General features: G+C 42.7%; 1 long non-coding RNA gene across 1 annotated transcript in view; it reads left to right on the forward strand.

The window, feature by feature from the left end:
- LOC115615399 overlaps window positions 1-5,580 on the forward strand; it is a 48,631-nt gene extending 43,051 nt beyond the window's left edge. The window contains exon 5 of the long non-coding RNA XR_003994036.1: window positions 5,061-5,580. This is a non-coding gene — a long non-coding RNA (uncharacterized LOC115615399). The remainder of the gene's footprint in view (window positions 1-5,060) is intronic.
- The last annotated feature ends 3,830 nt before the right edge of the window (window positions 5,581-9,410 follow it).

Here is a 9,410-nt window from a genome sequence, read left to right on the forward strand (position 1 = left end):
CAGAGGGGTTTAATAATCCAGGGTGGTCAAAGCAGCAGCACACACTCACCTAACAGCCCCCCAAATTTATGAGCTTCTCACCGATCCTCCCCCTCCAAGTGCCTGAGGATCAGGGACGCATAATGGGATGCTGGACGGTTATTTTACAGAGGGTAACAATATTATCCCTCAGACTGAGCCATAGGGTATAATTAGAGCTGTTCAGGAATTCTGTCATTAAAAGTCTTTTGGTTGGAAAATACCAGTTCTTTGAAACCAAACTTTTGGGAGTGACTGGAAGGATTTAGGTCTCTCCCTGACAGCAGACCTGGATACCAAGACTGTCTTTAAGTGATTAATTAACAGCCTGGCACTATCACTGTATTACTAATTCAGTAATGACATTAACACAAATGCCACACACCACTAACTAACAATTCACTCCATCATGAAGATAAAACAGTTCCACTGGAGGTGGGATGCCTGACCTAATAAGCCATCAACCTCCATCGCACAAATAATAACTTGCAGGCAAACATCACTTGGGTACCCAGCACTCATGGTAGTTATCTAACCCTGCCTGAACATGGCACTGCCAGGAGTAGCTTCAGCATGCCAGTCAGTGCTAACGACAGGACCAGCAGAGCTGCAGGTATCCTATGGAAATAGTACTCTCTAGATCCCAGTATGTCCTGGGCTGGGTGGGGAAGGAAGGTGCTAGGAAAGCTGTTTGGAAGACAAGTCATGTTTCCAACCTCTGTAAATTATAGGATATAACAAATTAACACCAGTAGCAACACCAGTAGGCAACCATGCAACTTCGTTATGTTCACTGAGCACCTCCTGATCTGGATATGAAGAGAGTTTTTTAATAAAGAAATTTGCTTCTGCTCAAGGACTTTGGTTTCTTACATGACTTCTGTTTCCGTGAAATCTACCCAATCCTGTGGGACAGGATGGCTTTGATGAATACTCAGATTTGAAGGGTTCTGGAAGAAATGACTGAAGTGGACTTCTCAACATTTTGTATAGCAAGCTGTGCTTCTCCTTTGAAGGTGACCTTATGATTTGAAATTTGATAGTGGCTTTTTTTAGATAGGAAATAGTCAGATTTTGAAAGAGCAGTGTGAATTTTCAAATATTTCTATTGACCTGCTATCATTCTGGTGTGTGTCAGTAGAGTGAATAGTGCAAAGAGGTGCAAATAGTGTAGTTGAGACAATTCCTTAAAAAAAGAAAAATCTACTGAGACAAGTGATGCAGGAATTTCAAGAAGTCTTGAATGTAATAAAACCTTTTCCTCCCTCTTTCAAGTACCATTTGCTTGAATGCCATTGAATGTCGGGTTTACATTTGGCTGAATTTCCTCCGTTTTACAGATTTTTAGTTTGCATTTAGGAAAAAGCTTGGAAATCCATGCGGTGGCCCCTGAGGATGCACTCCTGGCAAATGTTCCTATAAGCTACAGATCCCAGAAAGCAAACACAGAAAATTTACTCCTAGAAAGTCAGTTTCAGGGAAAATCCAGAAATTGGAAGAGAGTGATAAGATCCTTGAGTCACTATTGCTGTGGCCTGGGCATTGGGTGTCATGGTGATCGGGAAATGAAGGTCAGGGGTTAGGGATGCTGCAGCAGAGAAAGGACGAGGGTACCAGGACAGAGAGAAGATGATCGTTTTTTAACTGATAGGAGTTTGTGTCAGTGCTGTGTTTCCAAGGGGACGGGGAGCCTGGGTTAACCCACCATGAGATCAAATAGCAGTGCCTGCTTTAATGCTTTTCCCACCCTAATGTCTGTTTATTATGAAATCATTTGAAATAATGAAATATGGGACATCAGTTTATTCAGGCTAAATTTTAGCATAGACTTCTGTGTATGGGGAAAAGTGATTCTGAGCTAAAATCACGTATGAACTCTGCAAACCCTTTGGCTTCTTTTTGTAAACTTTCCCAGATAAAAATAGTTTCATTTTTAGGAATGGCCTCTTCTTTCTCAGTTTCATTTCAGGTACTTTCTGTGATCTGTTGCCAGGTCATGGGTTCACTACTGTGGGTGATTCCTTATGATGTTTAGGAAGCAAAGGACAGATCTTCTGAAAAGACACCAATAAGCAAACCAATTGCCCACACTTCAGCTTTTAGGAAAGTTTTCACACTAAGTCTGTTTTGACTCACAGAGATTTTTGCCCTAGATTTTAGTCAGAAACAGAACTCAGTAAACTTGAGTCTAGCCTGAAATGAACATCTGAAGCAACAGACAGGCTCTGACTCTGAATCTCAGTCTGCAGCTGAGATTTGTGGTGGTGTCCACCGTATCTCAAGACCAAATTGTAATTCCTACCTGAACACCACCTGAGTATGCATAAAGCTAGTACAAACTTTCTGCAGTAAACCCTCAGCGCTTAGTTTAGTCTGATATTTTTAAACTTGAAAACAAAATTATCCGAGCTGCATTTTTACAGATATAAAAAATGAGGCATTTCACATACACAAGTATGTTTTCAGAAGTGTTTGTGCCTTTGACCACCCTATTTTGTGAAGACTGTTGCCGTAAGGGCTGTGCAAATGGACAGATCTGCAGTGCATAGACGCTTTGGGAGCATATGAACTGCTATTGAGCATGTAGATGAGGTGCACTTTTTGTGTGCACAATTAACCACTCCAAAATTTTGACGACAAAGGAATCATTATGTTCCTGAAAATGTTTATTATATAAATATTGTCCTTTCTGGTTCAGTAGTGTATTATTCTCATTCCTTTTGTACAGCCATAAAACTATCCCTGCTCTTGCTTTTCCGAACTGGTGTAACTGGCATGTGGAATGCAACAGCTGGTTAACTCTGCAATGATCCAAGAGCAGCAGAAGACAAGGAGTGCAGAGGGGGCTGCCGCCTTCTGCCAAGTATGGAACTAAGCAGCTGCTTTGTATTTTCACATGAACAAAACTGTTTTGTTAACTGCTTCGTTGCTGAGGTACAGAGTATATGTCATGGGGTATGGTTGCTGGCCTACAGGGTTACTCAGCTTCAAAAGGCTTAGTGATTCTCCTTTTGATCGAAGTAGTGGCTGATGGCATCTAGGACAAATGCTTCTGTCACAGGAAGGATAATTGTAGGACAGTATTCAGTCAACTTTATTTCTTCTCTACTGCAGTAAGCATGCCCATCTGTGAAAAAATCTCCCCTTAAAAGAACATTCTTAAGTTTGCAAATGCTCAAAAGCTGGTAAATGCCAATGGAGAAATACGCTCTTTGATCATCCTTAATTGTATAAAATAATAGACTTATAAAAGGTCTGGTTCTCCCTGGTGCAAGGCAGGGTTGGCTCAATCATCTCAATGTTGTCAAACCTGTTCTTTAATGTCTCAAGTTCTCTTGATTTTTTTCAAAAGAAGTGTGGCTTTTTGGTATCCTAGGGAGGTTACATTAAATCTGCCCAGAACTGAAGATCTGCATCTTATTATGAAGATGGAAAGTGAATAAGGAAACTACTGTTAATTAAAAGAAAAGTGTGATTCCTGTTTTTAAAATGATACTGAGAAGAGAGCTTTTTAGACTTCAAAGGAAAGTCAGCCTGGAGAAACAGAGATAAGAATTACAGGGGCAGAAGTTGAACCCTGTGTTGTATATTTGCATCCAAAGTTGCTCCTAATTTGCTGTTGCACAGGTGCTGTGGCAAAGGTAATTAGGAAGAGGCTAATCGAGAGTCTTAAGATGATGTGTCTGAGGTGTATTCATGTACAAATAAAAGAGATGGTGTAAGGGAGGTGCAGTTGCAATCTCAAGAAGAGGTTCTGGAGGAAGTGAAAAGATGCATTACAAATATTCATGCCCTAGGATCCAACCAGAAAAGGAACAAAGTTCATGAGACTGTGAAGTGCCAGAACCCAGCCCATGGGCAAGTTGCTGGAGAGCCACTTGTGTGGCCTGTGGGTGCAGTAGAAATGCTGACCTGTTGGCAACTCTCCTCCTTAGAGGAGAAGCTGGGACATGAGTCCCTGACGGGACACAGCACTGGAGCCTTGAATAGTGTGGAGCACAAACCTGTCTATGGTCACTGTACTCAGAGCACTCAGTAGTAAATTAAATGGGTCTAACTGGGCTGTGAAATATGTTGTGTGTAACTTAGGGCGTCTGTGAGGCTGGGTGCTCACAACAAGCTCTACAAAGTCAGAAGACTGCAGATGGGAAGGAAACATTTGCTTACAATATGATATGAGGAAATGGGACAGCATTCACTCCCATGGGCATGGGACAGGGAGTCGTGAAATGCCAGGTTTCAAGCTGAGTATTTGCATTTATCCCAAACATTGCTGTGTGCACTCTGATGTGCAGGGCAAGACCTGCTGAATTCTACACAAAGACAAGGCAATTAGAGAGTGATCCAGTTGAAATGCTGAATGCCTGTTCTCTGTCTTCTGTTTATTCATAACCTTCTGTTTAAAGTCATCTTTGAGTTTAACTTGCTAAACAAAGCATTCTTATTCATAAGTCCTCCTGTTTTGAAGGGTGGAGGGGGAGTGAAGCAAGGCAAGACTGATAAACAGGGTGAACTGTTTTTGGAAAGACAGTGACTCTCTTTATAGAGATAGCATCTTTCTGAGGAATATAGACCCAGGAATATTTTTAGGGAAACCAGGAGATGGAAAGCATTTGCAGCCAGACTGGAAGGGGTTGGTGTGGGGAGTAGCAAGGCCAAGTGCCAGCTCTGGGAAACAGTGCCCTCCATCAGGCATACACCAGAAGAAAGGAGACAGTAGAGGAATGCTCCGAGTGGACTGAAGCATCACATCAGTGCTCAGTGAGTGGGGCTGCAGCTGAAAGAGGTGCCAAGAGCAACAGGGAGGACAAGACCATGGGACCCCAGTGCATTGCAACTTCTGCATGCTAAGGTTGCAAAGCACTGTGTGAATGAAGCTGTGAACTGCAGGAGGTGGGAAGTGGGTCTTCTGCAGCCTGTGCCATGGAGCCCTGGAGCAGGGCTGAGAAAACGGACTGATCGCAGCTCTCTCATGGCATCAGGCACTGCGGGCTTCTAGTTTTCCTGCACGTTTAATAGGTTCACTGTGGTCTGTGTTACAGGGGTGCTGGAGGTGTTGGAGCAGGGCCTTGAACCTAAGAACCACCATCCAACTTCAGCTCTGAAAACAAAGTGTCTCCGTTATCTTATCTTGAGTTCACCAAACTCACAGTGACTTATCCTCGTCTTTGTGCCTCAGGATCTCATCTTTTCCCATCCTTACCAGACTGCTCTGAAGAAACATCCATGGGTATTTGAGAAGCATTTGGATGCTGTCATGATCAGCCTATTGAAAAACCCATGAAGAAATTAATAACTCTGTACTTGATGAAGGGTTTGAAGGATGTGTCATGTATAGTGCAGGGGGAACTTGTTTAGGCACAGGATTATGTACTTCATAGATTATGGAGTAGGTGCTCCTTCAGAGAGCAGCATCTGACCTATATTCTGGAAAAGTTGTGAGGGCTTTGGAGAAAACCTGCAACACCAGGGATTTAGAGACAGTAGCAGCTTGTGTCTAGTCAAAGGGATTACCAGCAGAGCAAAAGCTGAGGCAATCTTGCCTTAATCTGGAAAAAAGAAATTTAGAAAGGAAGTTATTTTATTTTCATAACGTTAAGTAAAAATTCCTAATGGAGGGCCTGCTTGCTCTCTCATATTCATTTCTTGCTCTGTGTTAAATGTGGAAATGTAACTCCAAAAGAACCTGATATTACAAACATTTGGAAATCCTGGGTAATGTGATTTCCAGAAGTTGATGTAGGGGTTTCTGTTGAAAACTGCAGAGCTGTGTGTTCAAACGCACCAGTTCTGGATCATTCTGCTCTTGCAGCTCCATTACACTCTGAGGAACAAAAATCTTCCCTTTTTTTTGTATAACCTGGAGAAGCTGAACTGCTTCCTCATTTCCTGATGTGCCAAAGCTGCTGTCAGGAGCAGGACTCAGGATGTCAGAGTTTTCAGTAAAGTATGTGTTTAGCTTTAGAATCATAGAATGGTTTGGATTGGAAAGGTCCTTAAAGGTCATCTAGTTCCAACCTGTCATGGGTAGAGACACCTTCCACTAGACTATGTTGCTGATATATACCCTTTTTACATATATATAAGTAGTTTGGTTTTCATTCATACTCAGTATACATAGTTTACATGTACTGAGAAGCTTCTCTGAGGACTTCGCTGCCAAATACTTAGCGTTAAGAACAAACTGAGCATCACCAAACAAGGGGAGTCAGCATGGGCTTGGGTAAACTTAAACAATTAGCTTTGGTGAATCTTCAGATGTTCGTTTTGTTAGAACTCGGCTTTCAAATTAAATGGCAGCTCCAAACATCCCCCACAGTAGGGAGGATTTATCACATCCAGATCGGGTTCTAACTCGAATATTATAGAATTATAGAATCATAGAATGATTTGGGTTGGAAAGGACCTTAAGATCATCTATTTCTAACCCCCTGCCATGGTCAGGGACACCTCACACTAGACCACGTTGCCCAAGGCTCTGTCCAGCCTGGCTTTGTACACTGCCAGGGATGGAGCATTTACCACTTCTCTGGGCACCCTGTGCCAGCGCCTCAGCACCCTCACAGGGAAGAACTTCTGCCTTAGATCTAACCTGAACTTCCCCTGTTTCAGTTTGAACCCATCACCCCTTGTCCTGTCACTACACTCCCTGATGAAGAGTCCCTCTCCAGCATCCTTGTAGCCCCCTTCAGACACTGGAGGCTGCTCTGAGGTCTCCATGCAGCTTCTCTTCTCCAGGCTGAACAGCCCCAACTTTCTCAGCCTGTCTTCATATGGGAGGTGCTCCAGCCCCTGATCATCCTCGTGGCCTCCTCTGGACTTGCTCCAACAGCTCCATGTCCTTCTTATGTTGAGGACACCAGAATGGCACACAGTGCTGCAAGGGGGGTCTCATGAGAGCAAAGTATGGTATATGAATATGGTATAGAATATGGTATAGAGCTTGGTTTTTTTTAAATCTGATGGGTGGATGAGCTAGCTTTTTAGACAGAGTTTTGGGTACTTAGTACAAATGAGTCCCAGTTACGTATCACTAACTTATTATATGACATGGCTTCAGGAACAGGAAGGGGGAAATGATACTTGAAACACATTTTTTAAAACAAATTTCAGTTTTAAGAAAACCCTAGATAAATTATGAGTCCATTCTCCTTTAGCCATTATTTACTAGACATTTTTAGATATCATCTGTTTATTTATTGCCCTCTGAGACCATTAAAGAAGGAAAATGTAGTTAGTCCATCACTTCCCCGGATAAAAAGAGAGATGCGAACTCTTAATAAAGTATCGATGGCACCCCAAGGGGACAAAAAGAGATTTGCATCCCAGTGGCCCAGCTGACAGACCACATAAGTTACTGCAGCAGCAGTGAGGTCCTGTCAGACAAAGGAGCACAATGAGAGAAGTGGGAGCAAAACATGATTTGTACTGGCATGTAGTGAACAAGCTAAGCTGTGTAAAAATGAATACATGAAATTAAAAGGATTAATGGGACAAGTTAGTGCAGGGCAGCAGGGAAAGTCCCCTGTCTCGGCACTTCTGCCAGGTTCCACCCAGACAGGTTATTTTTATAAAACCTTCTTTCTTTTCTAAGTGAAATTTCATCTGGAGAGCACCTCATGAACAAAACTCGGTTCCTCCCCCCACCTCCACCTGGATCAGCCCTTTGAGCTTTTACATTTTTCTTCTATTTAAAAACTCGTGGTTTTCACAAAAGCCTGAAATGTTGGATTGGTCTGAGGAGGGCTAATGGCACATTAGCTATCAGAAATCATCCAGTGAGTTCATTTGCATCGAATGCTCCTCTTAACCTCATGTTGTAAATCACTTGTAAATAGCCATGCCGCTCACCCCAGGGCTGGCGGCCGTTCAGGACTGAGCAGAATAGTTTCTGCTTGTGCTGTGAAGGCCTTTGAAATCACTTGTGATAAAGATGTAGAGATGGAAGGTTTTACTATTTCAATCACAAAGCAGGGCCTAAATATTTTTCTGCAGCAGCTCTTTGCTGTGGAGCACAGTCTGTTCGATTCAAGCCTGTGCACTTCCGCCTCTGAAGTCAAATAATGTGCATATCTGCATCGTCTGCCCCATTAGGTGGTTGGGGTTTTTTTTAGTGCTATACCTGGTTTTCATCTTGCAGAAGGCAATTACAATGTTCACAAGATGACAGTCATTTCATGCAACAGAAGGCTGACTAATTGAGGGAAAGGGATGATATTTGGGAATGAAAACAAAGCTGTGACATGTAAAATTACATATAAAGTGAGATTATTTTTTTTTTTTTTCTCCTCATAAAATTCTTGACAAGTGAACTCCAGATGTCAGCATTTAAACATTGTCAGGTATTGCTTGTATGAGTGTAGCATCTACAGACCCACAGTTGTTGGATGCTGCTAACTTGAGTGGCACGGTGTCTATATGCCTACTGGCTTTGGGTAGGCAAGAAGAAGTGAAGACCAGGAAGTGTTGGCACTATTTTGGTTCAGTTTTTTTCTCCCTTTAAAAATAACTGCAATAAGTTGCAGCTGACTCAGATTAGTCAGGATTTAAGATGATGTGGAGGTTGGCCATGGAAAAAAAAGAAACAAGAAGAATGAAAAAGACAAAAGAGAAACCTTGAAGTCTACAGGTACAGCGACAATTCACTCATATGGACCCAGGCTTTCTACTGAGTAGGTAGGTGGGGATCAGGATAAGCCTGGGCAGCCTCAGTCATCAACTGTTGTCACTGCTTCTTGGTAGAATGATGCTATGTGGATGTGTCTGCATCTTGGACTGCTGCTGTTGCACTGGTGGTTTCTTGCAGGAGAAACACCATTGTCCTCCAGGTCACTTCTTCAATCATATCAGCTGTATTCAGTCTTCAGTGAGTTGTTGCTGACTGTGTGTAACTGTAATAGTTTGGGCTACATCATCTTGAAAGGTGAAGTGGCTTCTCTGCTTGGCTGGGAAGAGGTGGGAAGAGCAGTTTGGAGGTGTTGCTGCTACACCAGCTCTGATCTTTTTGTTTGGATTTTTTTGCATCTGTTTTCCTGGCTTACCATTTTTCTTGAACTAGAAGAAAATGTAGGTTTGGAGGCCTTACTGCTCCTTGTGTCTTCAGAACAGACCAGGTTTTATCTACTGAAGAAGATTTATTGAACAGTTTGAGGATTTATAAGCCATTCCTTATATTCCTGGAGTCTTGTCCCAGGAGGTACTAGCATGAAACCTTGTATGGATCTACTGGGAATGTTAGCTTTTTTCCCTGCTTCATGTGACAAGGCTTTACTCAGTAATGCAAGGCCTTCCTCCCCTGCTCATCACTGCCTTTCTCCATGCCCATATGTTCTGTTGGGAGCACATGCAAGCAATGTTCTACATTTCACCAGTGGAAAGCAGGGTAGCCAATG

Source organism: Strigops habroptila, chromosome 13 (assembly GCF_004027225.2).
Source record: "Strigops habroptila isolate Jane chromosome 13, bStrHab1.2.pri, whole genome shotgun sequence".
NCBI lineage: Eukaryota > Metazoa > Chordata > Aves > Psittaciformes > Psittacidae > Strigops > Strigops habroptila.